The sequence below is a fragment of the Mobula birostris genome, chromosome 1 (genome assembly GCF_030028105.1).
Source record: "Mobula birostris isolate sMobBir1 chromosome 1, sMobBir1.hap1, whole genome shotgun sequence".
Classification (NCBI taxonomy): domain Eukaryota; kingdom Metazoa; phylum Chordata; class Chondrichthyes; order Myliobatiformes; family Myliobatidae; genus Mobula; species Mobula birostris.
The window spans coordinates 189271836-189286156 of NC_092370.1; the positions used below are offsets into that span (position 1 = coordinate 189271836).

The following is a 14321-nucleotide window of genomic DNA, read 5'->3' on the forward strand; positions in this document are numbered from 1 at the left end:
GTTCTCTCGTATTTACCATTTTCACTTTGGGGAAAAGGTGCTGGCTGTTTCCTCTATCGATGTCTCTCAGCTTGTTTACCCTGATCATTATCATTATTTGTCAAACTAATAGTCATCCTGTTAATTGGACCATGGGAGACCTGCAGGCTGCCTCTGTGTGGATCATCCACTCATGACGGTGGAGCTCAGAGCAGCTGAGAGAGCCAGTTGTTGAATTGTCCAACCCTGGCAGATGTGACCAAGAGTGTCAGCCCATCACTCAGGTACCAGTGGGAAGCAGAGAATCGCAGAGACAGTGAGACCCAGGAGGAGGTCCAAGTATATTTACAGAGCCTGGACCCTGTTCATACTGTCTGTCCAGAGACACACTGACTTAGCCCTGCCCTGAGTCTGGAACTAGATAATGTCCATTGTACCCTTCACTCTCGGAGTCTGTGAGAATAGTAGGAGAACACATCCACGTCCAGAGGCCCCAAAGACCACTGGTCCTGAATGTGGCCCCCACCCACCCAGGTGCTGAAGCATCTGAAGGGCCTGAGCCACAGCATCAAGCCTGGAGAAGGCTGGCCTCATTCAGATCTATGACAAAGGAGATCCGTGGACACCTACCAGCTTACAACTAGACAATGACAGGACCCTTTATACTTAGTCACAGATTTACACAGCATGAGAACCTATCCATACTTCTTCATTATCCTGTCTACCTATGTCACCACTGTCAGGGAGTTCTCTACTTGTACCCCTTGGTCTCTCTGTTCTACAACTCCCCCGGTCCCTGTCATTTACTCTTGGTTCTGCACTGGTTTAACTTTCCAAAATCTACCATGTCACACTCGCCCCAGTTAAGTTTCACCTACCATCCCTTGGCCCACTTAACAAGCTGGTTTTCATCTCATGGCAAACTTAGAAAACTCTCACTTCCACCACGCACTAATTTTAGAGTCATCCACAAACTCACAAAAGAGGGTGAAATGCTGTCTCAGTAGAAAAGGTGATAAGTTTCACGGTCTGCATTTAGACATTGGGCACCATCTTACAGACAAGCAGTAATTATCCATATTTACCCAGGGCTGACCCACAAATCCCAACAACTAATGTGTTACAGATAATTGGAATATAGACTGTTTTTCCAGTAATGCAAGCTCCTGTAATGTCTGTGGTAGAATATATTTTGTCCAGTTGGTTCTTGTGATTGCAATAGACAATTTGGTTTTCTTTTTTTATTAAACTTTCCTCCTTTTAAAGTAATAATTCTAATGTGAAATGAGTAACTATAATTCTGTCAATTTGAAAGTAACTTTTCCTTATGTAATTTCATGAATCACACTTTAGCGCCAATATACATCCTAGTTTATCTTCCTATTTTTTTTAAATCCATGGAATAGAGTAGTTAAGTATTTATTTGTGGAATAATAAATGATAACCTGTTTAGAACATTGTTTTCACAATAGTCTGTTTCTTTCTGTGTACTGAAATATTGCAAAGTTACCTAATTTAACATTTTTAGTAAATTTTGCAATTGAAGTGCTCATCCCATTGTATTATTTCTTGTTTCCATACCTCCTACTGGAAAGATTGAAATTTTGTGGCTTTGAATGCTTGAAATTGGACCATCCATGGCATTGGATTGCATTAGAGAGCTACTTTTTAATCAGGATGGCGATCGCGATTTTAAAGGCAGAGTTTCGCGGCAATTTATGAAAAATAGCTCTGACCAGTGACCAATCAGCGTTTGGGATTGATTAACAAGAGCAAATTAAAGGAAGGCGGGGCAAGCACAGTGGCCATTGTCTGAGTGGATGGAATCAGAGTGGTCATTTTGAGGCTTTAACTCTTCGAGGCTTCAGTGAAGAGAGGCTTCAGACAGAGAAAGCAAAAGAAATGCTCTAGGTTAATTTTTTTTTGCTTCTCTTCTTTATATCTGCTCTACTTGGCCAGTAGAAATACCAGGCAAGATAGTTGAATGCTGCTCTTGCAGGATGTGGGAGGGCAAGGAGACGACCAGAGTCCCTGATGACCACAACTTAGAGAAGTACATTCAACTGCAGCTTCCAGCAATCCGTGTTAGGGAGTTCAATCTGGAATTGGATAAACTCTGGAGCATTTGGGAGGCTGAGGGGTGACAGATGGAACATATAGAGAGGTAATTACCCCCAAGGTGCAGGACACAGGAAATTGGGTAACAGTCAAGATGGGGAAAGGGATTAAAGAGCCGGTGCAGAGTACCCTTATGGCCATCCCTCTCAACAGGTATATCACTTTGGATGCTGTTGGGGGGGTGGGGTGGGGAGATGACATAAGAGGAAAGTCACGGTGGTCAGGTCTCTGACATTGAGTCTGCCTCTGTGACCCAGAAGGGAAGAGGGAGAAGAGGCATACTGTAGTAATAGGGGATTCATTGGTTTGGGGAACAAACAGGAGGTTCTGTGGATGGGAATGACATTCCTGAATGGTATGTTGCCTCCTGGGTGCCAGGGTCTGGGATATCTCAAGACAGAGACCTCAGCCGCATTCAGTGGTGGGGGGGGGGGGAGGGGGGTTGAACAGCCAGAAGTCGTGGTCCATTGAGGTACGAAAGACATGGATAGGATGAGTGACAAGGTTCTGCATAGAGAGTTCAAGGAGTTGAGTGTTAAGTTGAAAGGCACGACCTCCAGCGTTGTGATCTCAGGATTACTACCAATACAATGCACTAGTGAGGAAAGAACTAAGAAGATTATACAATTTACTACATGGCTAAGGAGTTGTTGTAGGTGGGAAGGCATAAGATTTTTGGGTCATTGGGCGCCGTTTCAGGGAAGGTGGACCTATACAGAAGGATGGTAGGACGGTTATCACCAGAACTGGAGGGGGAACTAACATCTTAGTCGGAAGACTTGTTGATGATACACAGTGGGGTTTGAACTAGAGTTGCAGGGGGATATGGGAACCAGAGTGCCAGAGCAGTTATTGGAGAGGTTGTTGAGGCAGGTATTGGTAAGACCTGAGAGACAGTTGGGAATCAAAAGGTTGAGCATGGTCGACTAGTGTCCTGAGCTGCGTATATTTCAATGTAAGAAGTATTGTAGGAAAGGCGGATGATGGTGCTGAAGACAAGGTAACTGGTTTACAAACAGGCAATGTGCAGTGAAGAAAGGCTGTTGATAGGGCAGATTTGTTGTTTGTGGGATGAGTTGCAATGTAAAAGGCAGACAAAAACGTAAAGGTTAAATACAGGACTGTGTATTTGAATGCGCGCAGTATGTGGAATAAGGAAGATGAACTTGTAGCACAGTTGCAGATTGGCAGGTATGATGTTGTTGGCATCACTGAATCATGCCTGAAAGAAGATTATAGCTGGGAGCTTGATGTTCAGCAATACACATTGTATCAAAAGGCAGAGGGGGAGGTGTTGCTCTGTTGGTTTTTTTTAAAAAAAGATGAAATCAAATCATTAGAAAGAGGTGACATAGGATCATAAGGTGGTGAATTATTGTAGATAGAGCTAAGGAACTGCAAGGATAAGAAGACCCTGATGGGAGTTGTATACAGACCTCCATACAGTAGTAGGATGTGGTCTATAAATTGCAATGGGATAAAGAAAATGCATGCTGAGAGGGCAATGTTACGATGGTCATGTGGGATTTCAATTTGCCGGTAGATTGGGAAAATCAGGTTGGTGCTGTGTTCCAACAGGTGGAATTCCTAGAGTGCCTATGAGATAGCTTTTTGGAGCAGCTTGTAGTTGAGCCCACTAGGGGAATCAGCTATTCTGTATTGGGTGTTGTGCAATGAACTAGAATTGATTAGATAGCTTAAGGTAAAAGAACCTTTCAGGGAAGGTGATCATAATATGATCGAATACGCTCTGAATTTTGCGAAGGAGAAACGAAAGTCAGATGTATCAGTATTAGTGTGGAGTAAAGGGAATTACAGAGCGATGAGAGACAAGTTGGCCAGAATTGATTGGCGTAGAACCCTGGCAGAGATGATGGCAGAGCAGCAATAACTGGAGTTTCTTTGAAGCAAATCGGAAGGCACAGGATGTATACATCCCAAAAAGGAGGAAGTATTCTAAAGAAAAGATGAAGCAACCAAGGCTGACAAGAGAAGTCAAAGCTAGCACAAAAGAAAAGAGATGGCATATAATAGAGCAAAAATTAGTGAGAAGTTAGGGAATTGGGAAAGCTTTCAAATACCAACAGAATGCAACTAAAAGAAGTCACCAAGAATGTAAACATGGAATACGAAAATAAACTTGCCAATAATATTAAAGAGGATGCCAAAAGTTTCTTCAGATGTATAAAAGAGAGACGAGTGGATATCGGATCACTGGAAAACGATCCTGGAGAGGTAGTGTTACGTACCCCATAACTGGGTTGCCAAACCAGCAGAAATGGAACACTCGTTGGAGTCTGTGATTACTAGGAACTAATAAAGTTTCATTAAAGAAATAAGTAATACAGTACACTAACCGCAAGGATATAAATGTAACAGGTTAACAATGCTAGTATACACATAGACACAGAAATAGGGTAATAGGAATCAACCAAGCTGTATCGCAGTCTAGGGGTAAAATGATCAGTCTTAAGGTGAAGCAGAGTTCAGTTCAGTCTAGTGCAGTTCGAAGTAATCGCTGTTGTTGTACTGTGGGGGGGGGGAGAGAGAGAGAGAGTGAGAGATGCAGTTGGTTTCAGGCAAACCTTTCGACGCCTTCTGATCCAGCTGTGGTCACCGACTGTGACCCCTCCATTCCGGATGCGATCGTTCTTCCATGGTGAACCCAGTACCCAGGCAAGGGCAGACACACACCAGGTTCCCACCGATCGTACCTTTTCACTCTGTGAGCCTCTGACCGATTCCCGCGAATTGGTCCTCCAAACTCCCACCAACTTGTGGGGCACAATGCTCTTTCCAGGGTCTCGTGGCGTGTGTGTCGTGCCTTAGCAAACCCGCTATTTTTATCCCCCTGATGGGATATCACCCGTCAATCAAACTTCAAACAGTTTAGGTTCAAAGCAAATGGTCTGTGGCAGACGCCAACATCTGAATTGTGTCTCTTTCTTGTTAATCTCTCTCTTCTCTCTTTTTAGCATTTTGAATGTTTCTCCATTGTCTTTCGTTATCTCCCTCATTAGCATCATCCGTTCTGCAGCTCTGCTTGGCTTCACACTTGACAGTAGGAATGAGGGACAAGGAAATAGCTGATGAACTGATTAAGTATTTTGCATTAGTCTTCACTGTGGAAGACACTGGCAGTGTGGTAGAAGTTCCAGTTGTCAGCAATCATGAATTGCCTATTGTTTATTAATTTTTGTACTGTCTTGTACTGTTTTGTGCACTTTATGTAGTCTCGTGTAGGTCTGAAGTCTAATGTAGTTTTGTGTTGTTCAACATAGTCTAGTGTAGTTTGTGTTGTTTCAGGTAGTCTAGTGTAGTTTTGTCTTGTTTCATGTAGCACCATGGTCCTGGAGGATCATTGTCTTGTTTTTACTGTGCACTGTAACAGCAATTATGGTTGAAATAACAATAAAAGTGACTTGACTTGATTAGTAATGATCTTTCAAGAATCACCAGATTCTGGAATGGTTCTGGGAGAAGACAAGGTGCCATACATGTGGCCGCTTAACAAGAGCCCATGGTATAACAGGAAAGATTCTAGCATGGATAAAAGTAGTGGTTGATTAGCAGGAGGCAAAGTGTGGGGAAAAAAGGGAGCTTCTGGTTGGCTGCCAGTTGAATATTAGTGTTCCACAGAAGTCTGTGTTGAGACTGATCCTTTTTACGTTATATGTCAATGATTTGGATGATGGAAGTTGATGGCTTTGTTGCAAAGTTTGCAGACTGTGTGAAGATAGGTGTAGAGACAGGTAGTCTTGAAGAAGTAGAGGTGCTACAGAAGGACTTGGACAGATTAGGAGAATGGGCAAAGAAGTAGCAGATGGAATACATTGGAAAGTGTATGATCATGCACTTTGGTAAAAGAAATGAAAGGGTTGACTATTTTCTAAATGGAGAGAAAATACAAAAAACTGAGGCACAAAAGGACTTGGGAGCCCTTGTGCTGGATTCCCTAAAGGTTAATTTGCAAGTTGAGTCTGTGGTAAGGAAGGGAAATACGATGTTAACATTCATTTCAAGAGGACTAGAATATAAAAGCAAGATGTAATGTTGAGAATTTATAAAGCACTGGTAAATGAACTGGGAATGAAGGGATACATGAAGAAGTCAGGAGACTGGGGCTGAGATGAAAATTGAATCAGCCATGATGAAATGGCCTAATTCTACTCCTATATCTTATGGTCTTTTGGTCTAAACCTGCTTTGTAACAGAGGTAAATTTGAACACTGATAGAAGACTCTTCGTATGTTTTCACACATGCCACAATTTTAAAAAAAAGATTTTTGTGTTTGCATTCCAATAATATCAAAAGTGTACTGGCCTCTCAAACAATGATGTGATAATTTTTTAAGGTGTTACTGAGGGGAAAACAGTTGGAGAGTCTCTGGGAGTAACAATCCTTGAAAACAATTCCATGAAGTCTCAGAGAAAACAGTTCAATTTAATATTTCATCTGGAAGATGACATCTCTTGCAACCCTGCATTCACTCAGAACTGGTGGACAAGCTGCCCAGGTTGGAGGCTACCCAGACGGAATATAAGGTGTTGATCAGGTTGGAGGCTACCAACCTGATTAGCAGGATCTCCCAGTGGCCACGCATTTTAATTAGCAGGATCTCCCAGTGGCCACACATTTTAATTCCGCATCCCATTCCCATTCTGATATGTCTATCCCTGGCCTCTACCGTAAAGATGAAGCCACACTCAGGTTGGAGGAACAACACCTTACATTCTGTCTGGGTAGGCTCCAACCTGATGGCATGAACATTGACTTCTCAAACTTCCGCTAATGCCCCACCTCTCCCTCGTACCCCATCCGTTATTTATTTTTATACACACATTCTTTTTCTCACTCTCCTTTTTCTCCCTCTGTCCCTCTGACTATACCCCTTGCCCATCCTCTGGGTTTCGCTTTCGCTCCCCCTCCCGCTTTTCTTTCTCCCTGGGCCTCCTGTCCCATGATCCTCTCATATCCCCTTTGCCAATCAACTGTCCAGCTCTTGGCTCCATCCCTCCCCCTCCTGTCTTCTCCTATCATTTCGGATCTTCCCCCTCCCCCTCCCACTTTTGTATCTCTTAGTAGCTCTTCCTTCAGTTAGTCCTGACGAAGGGTCTCGGCCCGAAACGTCGACTGTACCTCTTCCTAGAGATGCTGCCTGGCCTGCTGCGTTCACCAGCAACTTTGATGATGTGTGTTGCTTGTATCCATAAGAATTGATATCTCAGGACATCATCAAGGACCCTCACCAGCTGGGCCATGCTGTCTTCTCATTGCTTCCATCAGACAGAAAGTACGGGAGCCTGAAGACCGCTACCTCAAACTTGTCTACTACCACCAGGTTCTTAAACCAACTTGAGAAACCCTAATTCTACTTCGGACTATATTTCCTCAACTTGTAGTAATTTTGTAATGTTATTTATTCTGTCATGTAAGTTGCGTACAATTTAAGTTTGTTACTTGTGTGTCATGAAATGTACAGTGCTACTGCAAAAAGCTCATTTTTATGGCATTTATATGCTCTTTGCCCATGACAATGAACTTCAACTTAATTGAAATATTTGAGCAACACACACAAAATGCTGGTGGAACGCAGCAGGCCGGACAGCATCCATGGGAAGAAGCACAGTCGACGTTTCTGGCTGAGACCCTTGAGTCCTGATGAAGGGTCTCGGCCCGAAATGTTGACTGCTCCTTCCTGTGGATGCTGTCTGGCCTGCTGCGTTCCACCAGCATTTTGTGTGTGTTGCTTGAATTTCCAGCATCTGCAGATTTCCTCGTGTTTGTGTAATTGAAATGTTTACTTGTTCTAATTTTCCTGAAATAGGAAAAACATGAAATATGTTAATTTGCTTTTTTAGCATCACATGAGACTGTGAAAATGACGAGCTAGGTATCTGTTTGAAGCATGATAGCAATGCATTCAGCCTGAGCATGCTTAATGCTTACATTTCATTTTTTTCCACTTTTGAGATACTTCTCAATTTTTGATAAAAAAGGATCCTCAAAATTGTTATGAAATCATTAAAGTGTGAGTATACTTTTATCTGATATTTGCTCCTGCAATTCTCTTTAAATAACAGATGGGTGGATTCCTGAATATTTTTCTTATTTTTTCATTCCTAATGTTTAATTCCCCTGCTGATATTCACTAATTGAACAAGCAACTGATTATCTTTCTTGTCTTTCTGGCAAATGTTGATGAAATGTTGATGCTTGGTATTTTTACACTGTGTATTTCTTTTTAAAGATTTTCTCTGTACCAACTTTGTTTAATCTGTAATCTTCCGATCTCAAATCAATCATTTGAAACTCTGTCTTCATGGATCCAAACAAAACTTGTTGCATCTGAAGGGTTATGGACAGCAACCCACACACAATGCTGGAGGAACTCAGCAGGCTAGGCAGCATCTATGGAAAAGAGTAAACACCCGATGTTTCAAGCTGAGACTCTTCATCAGGAGGGTCTTGGCACAAAGTGTCAACCCTTTGCTCTTTTCCATAGATAAAGCCTGGCCTGCTGAGTTCCTCCAGCATTTTGTGTGTGCTGCTTGGATTTCCAGCATCTGTAGATTTTTTTGTCTTAGTGTACGGAGAGATCTGTTCAGGATGAAACATTTATGTGAGATGAGTACAAATACAGGCCACCTAAGAGCTATACATATAATAAGCTTTGAGAGGAGAAATCTCATCTGTTTTTTTTTAAAGTGGTAACAATTGCTTGGTTATTGATGTGGTAGATAATTATTCTCAATAATAAAATATCGCAAATGCCTTGAAGTATAATAACCCTGGGAAAACAAAGTTTATAAAGAAAAAAGAAACATTAATCTTTTAACTTTAAACACTGTAGAGAGAAAAAAAATTAAATTAAAATGTAATTCCAGTACAGTATATAGCAAGAGATAAGAGGATGAGCCTTGGTCAAGGTGGTGAAGCTTTTTCAGAGTGTGTGCCCAAATTACCGATAATCTTCTTAAAAATATCTCTTGCCATGGTTATTTTGAGCATAATTTTTTTATTGATTAATGAATTCATAACAGTAATTTTAAAAGAAAAATGGATGATTCCTGTTGTTTCTATTCAAATCTTTTAATAAAAGATGTTCCAATCATTAATTTCATTTACTGTGTTTCTGCTCCCTGGCAAATCATTAATGTTCAAAATAAATCTTTTTTTCTTCTGGAAAACTGTCAAAAAGAAAAGGAGCACACTCTAGCCATGACTAACATAGACTGCCATGTTGAGCAATAATCTTTGAAACCTGGAAACATGCAAGGTGGAACTACCTGAAATAAATGTCATCAAAATATTTGACTGCATTTTTTTTTGCTGATTTCTCAAATAATGAGCTCTGTTAGTTCTTGCTCACTTGAATCATAAAACCATTTTTGAGCATATAATGGTGTACATAAAACTTACAATATTGCTGTATGCAGGAAGTGCTGCAGACAACTGTTTTCAAATGAAAAAAGCATGATGTTTAACACCCTTTTTAAGTGTGTTAAATCTTTTATTGACCACTTTTAAAAATCTGCTGCTTCTCCCATCATTTGAATATTTGTTTTTTTAGTGTATCTGACTTTAAGCTGAAAAATATCAAGCAGACAATTTAAATAACCTTGTTTTACTAATATAAATTTTGTTTTGAAAGTAGATTAATGGAGTTACTAAACTACATACAGTATTTACTGTTACTGTCACTGAATATCCAGTGTTTACTTACAGAGGAAAAAAATATAAGCAGAGTGAAGCCAATGCCAACTGGTCCTACCATTTACTATCCAAATGCTGGTGTATACCAGATTTCTGTGGGCTTCAAAATGTATTATGCAATGTCAATTGTTCTCACATCTGTCAAGCTGTCTTCAAGATGGTGTGAGACCTTTCCTGTGAAAATGTATCACTGCTCTCAGGTTGTAAAAATTCATTCACTGCCTCATTTGTCACTAACGATAATCATTATGCCTTTTCATTATGGGTTGTGTTTAAAGAATTGAAGGAGCAGTGCTGCATGCCAAGCACCAAGAAAAAAATTGAATGTGTATTCACCTCCCATGGTAGAGTAGTAACTTGTATAAAGGATTTTAATTGAATAACCTGGATTGTTGTGGTGATGACTTCTTGAAAAACTGATTTGCTTTGCAGTAAATGAGATATAAATAGAGAAAGTATTCAATTTTTTTGCTCTGGATTTTTAATAATTATAATTAAGGTTGAAATGCAAACTATAAGTGTAAGCAATTGAAACTAAGGTTTAACTGAGATAAATTTTCTCAATTATTTGTGGTGATAGCTTTTTCCATTACACTGATGCAACATTATCATCTGTACATCACTGTAGCCTTTACATGCATTGCATAGACCCCATTGCTAAGTTTTCATTGGAAATTCCTGAACCAACTTTTCTCTTGTCACTGCATTTTATAATATCAGAAGATATAAATTGTAATATTGATAACAGTTTGATTCTTTTCTCATCCGTGACAGAAAAACCTTGGAGTTGAATGAACAAAATAGGGTTTAGTCTCTTACATGTTTGTTATTAGCCACAGTTATTACTATTTGTGTGCCGATTGAGTTAAACTTTTAATGAGTGGTGATTGCAACTTTTGGCAGGTGCACAGCAAAAGTAATACTGAATGTTGAGGGAATCCAAAAAGGCAAAATGTGGGGGGGGTGTGTTTCATGATAAACTCTGTGGTGCTGCAGTGTAGTGGTTTTGTTGTACTCCTGTTTTCCTGACTTTGAACACCTAGCGATCAAATGCTGACCGTTCTATTTACCAAGAGAGTCCACCAGCATCCAACTATAATTAAGCACTCCAGAGACTGCATGATGTTGTCACCAAGCAAGCAGTCCACTCTGACACATTTCAAATCATAGTCAGGCATTTCAGTCAGGCTTGTTTGAAGAAATCCCTGCCCATTTATCATCAGTATATAACCCAAAGCATCAAAGGTCTCAATACTAAATCACCATTATACTAAGACGAGGAATGCCTACTGTTCCATACCAGACCCGCATTTCAGGAATCCGATCCCTTGACTGTCCTACTTGTATATAGGCAGAGGCTAAAGTGCAAAGCTCCAGAGATTAGGACAGCGGTCCCCAACCACCGGGCCGCGAGGAAGCGATATGATTTGGTCAGCTGCACCTTTCCTCATTCCCTGTCACGGCCACTGGTCAGCCATTATGCATGCGAGGTCATGACCCGCACGTCATCCGTGTCAGGGCGGGAAGGCGATCAACTCCTCGAGTTTGCAGATGATGATGGGCTGAAAAGTATGTTTGACATAACATCTCTGTCGGCATTTTGGATCAACGTCAAGGCTAAATATCCTGAGATAGCCACGAAAGCACTGAAAACGTTGCTTTCATTTCCAACATTTTTCTGCGAAGCGGAGTTTTCTGCAATGAATGCAACGAAAACTAAACTGCGGAATAGACTGGACATCAGGAACCCCCTTCGAGTATCGCTGTCTCCCATCACCCCTCGATAGGACTGCGTTGTTGCAGGGAAACAAGCCCAGGGCTCCCACTGATTCAGCGATATTGGTGTGTTGCAATGATTTTATATATTCATACGGGGAAAATATGTGCTGTGCGTTTAATATCCAAATATTACTTAAAATGTTATGATGCTATTGACTTATAAGTGACCTATATAACCATATAACAATTACAGCACGGAAACAGGCCATCTCGGCCCTTCTAGTCCGTGCCGAACGCTACTCTCACCTAGTCCCGCCGACCTGCACTCAGCCCATAACCCTCCATTCCTTTCCTGTCCATGTACCGATCCAAGTTTTCTTTAAATGATCATATCGAACCTGCTTCTGCCACTTCTACTGGAAGTTCTTTCAACACTTCAAGCTCCCCTGATAATTGACATCATTATATCCATGCAAGGAAAATATGCGCTGTGTGTTTAATATTAAATTCGTTAGATAAACCCTTTTAGAAACAAAATTGAGTATATTACCCACTTCTCACCTATATTCCGGTAGTGATTAACACCTATCCCCACGAACAGAATCGCCAAAAAGGATTTGCTTTTGGGGGGGGGGGGAATCGGCATGCGCATTGGTGCCCGCGCAAGGCTTCATGGTCATTGTAGTCTTTTGGGTAAACAACGCATTTGACTGCTACTCTTGTTCGTTGGCAACCCTACCCCACCTCTCCCCCCCCGGTCGGCCGGTCCGCAGTGCTAAAAAGGTTGGGGACCCCTGGATTAGGACAACAAAGAAGTGATTGCGCAAGTTAGAGTAGCGGCAATGGAATTGCTTTGAGTCGGTGGACTGGGCCATATTCAAAGAATCATCTGTGGATCTGAATAAATACACCACGATTGTCACGGACTTTATAAAAGCAGTGGTAGATGAGTGTGCCCCACAAAATTATTCGGTCTTCCCCAACCAGCAGCCCTGATGAGCCATGAGATCTGCAGTTTGCTGAGGGCCAGGTCAGAGGCAACCAAGAAATTTACAAGAGGTCCTGGTACAATCTCCAGAAAGCCATCTCACGGATGAAGTGGCAATTCAGTTCTAAACTTAAATCAATGAAGGATGCTGAACAGCTGTGGCAGGGCTTGAGTGCTATTACCTCTTACAAAGTGAAATCAAGTGACATAGGTGACAACAGGACTCAGTGCCTTCTGTTTGGCTGTCAAAACATGGAGAAACCAGCACAAACTCCCACAGCCCCTGATGACTGTGATTGCCGTCTCTCAGGAGGGTGAACCTACAGCAAGTATCTGGCTAAGTACTAAAGATCTGTGCTGGCTGCAGTGTTCTCTGAGATCTTTGATCTTTCACTTTGGCAGTCTGAGGTACCCACCTGCTTCATGCAGGCTTCATTTATATCAGTGCGTAAGAAGAGCATAGCCTGCCTCAATGACTATCGTCCAGTAACACTCACGTGCACAGTGATGAAGTGTTTTGAAAGTTTGATGAAACAACAACTCCTACCTGAGGAGCAACTTGGATCCACTCCAAGTAGCCTGCCAGCACAACAGGTCCATAGCAGATTCCATTTCATTGGCTCTGCACTTAACCCTAGGACAAGTAAAAAGCAAAGGTATATACATCAGGATGCTCTTTATTGACAACAGATCGGCATTCAATACTATCACCCCCTCAAAACTAATCAATAAGCTTAAAGTCCTCAATACCTCCATGTGCAATTGAATCTTTGATTTCCTTGTTTGCGGACCCTAGTCAGTTCAGATTTGTAACAACAGCTCTACTAGAATCTCCATTAGCACAGGTACACCACAAGCCTTTGTGCTTACTCCCCTGCTCTACTCGCTTTAAACATGGGGCTGTGTGGTTAAGGACAGCTCCAATGCCATATTTAAGTTTACTGATGACACCACTGTTGTTGGTCGAATCAAAGAATGAAAATCTGGCTGAGAGCTAGTGCAATCACAACCCCTTACTCAATGTCAGCAAGACCAAGGAGGTGATGATTGACTTCAGGAGGAGGAAACTGGAGGTCTGTAAGCCAGTCCTCATCAGGGAATCAGAGGTGGGGAGGGTCAGCAACCTTAAATTCCTCAGTGTTACCACTTCTGAGGACCTACCCTGGGACCAGCAATTAAATGCAATTGTGAAGAAAGCACAGCAGCTCCTCTACATCCTTAGAAGTTTGCAAAAATGTGGCCTGTCATCTAAAACTTTGACAAATTTTATTGATCTGTGGTGAAGCATATATTAACTGGTTGTATTGTAGTCTGATATGGAAACACCAGTGCCCTTGAACAGAATCCCCATAGTGGTACTTCACCTCCATTTCTCTCCTACTGTAAAACCTTCAAAGTGTTAAGATCTAAATTATTGGTACCAAATGATCTTGGCATATCAAGGTTGCTTCTGAGTAGATGCGCAGTATTCCTCCAGTTCTTTCAGAGAACTCCTCCCATCCTAGCAAAACAAAAGCAGGATCTTTTCATAAAGCATTGTCTGCCTATGTCATTCACATTTGAGGCAAAGTGGCAGCATCAATCAAGCACGTGGTGGTAGAGGTACTAGTCCAGCAATGGGTCAAAAATTTAAGGAAAAATTGAGAGCCAAATTTAGCCTCAGCAGGCATCGCAACCTACAATTTGGTAAAACTTGCGTAAATCATGATCGGCCTGAAATGTCGACTGCACTTCTTCCTAGAGATGCTGCCTGGCCTGCTGTGTTCACCAGCAACTTTGATGTGTGTTGCTTGAATTTCC

The 14321-nt window shown here is 41.6% G+C and overlaps 1 protein-coding gene across 1 annotated transcript in view; it reads left to right on the forward strand.

Annotated features, from left to right (window-relative positions):
* slc25a21 (solute carrier family 25 member 21) overlaps nucleotides 1–14321 on the forward strand; it is a 439048-nt gene that overhangs the window by 12251 nt on the left and 412476 nt on the right. The window lies entirely within an intron of this gene.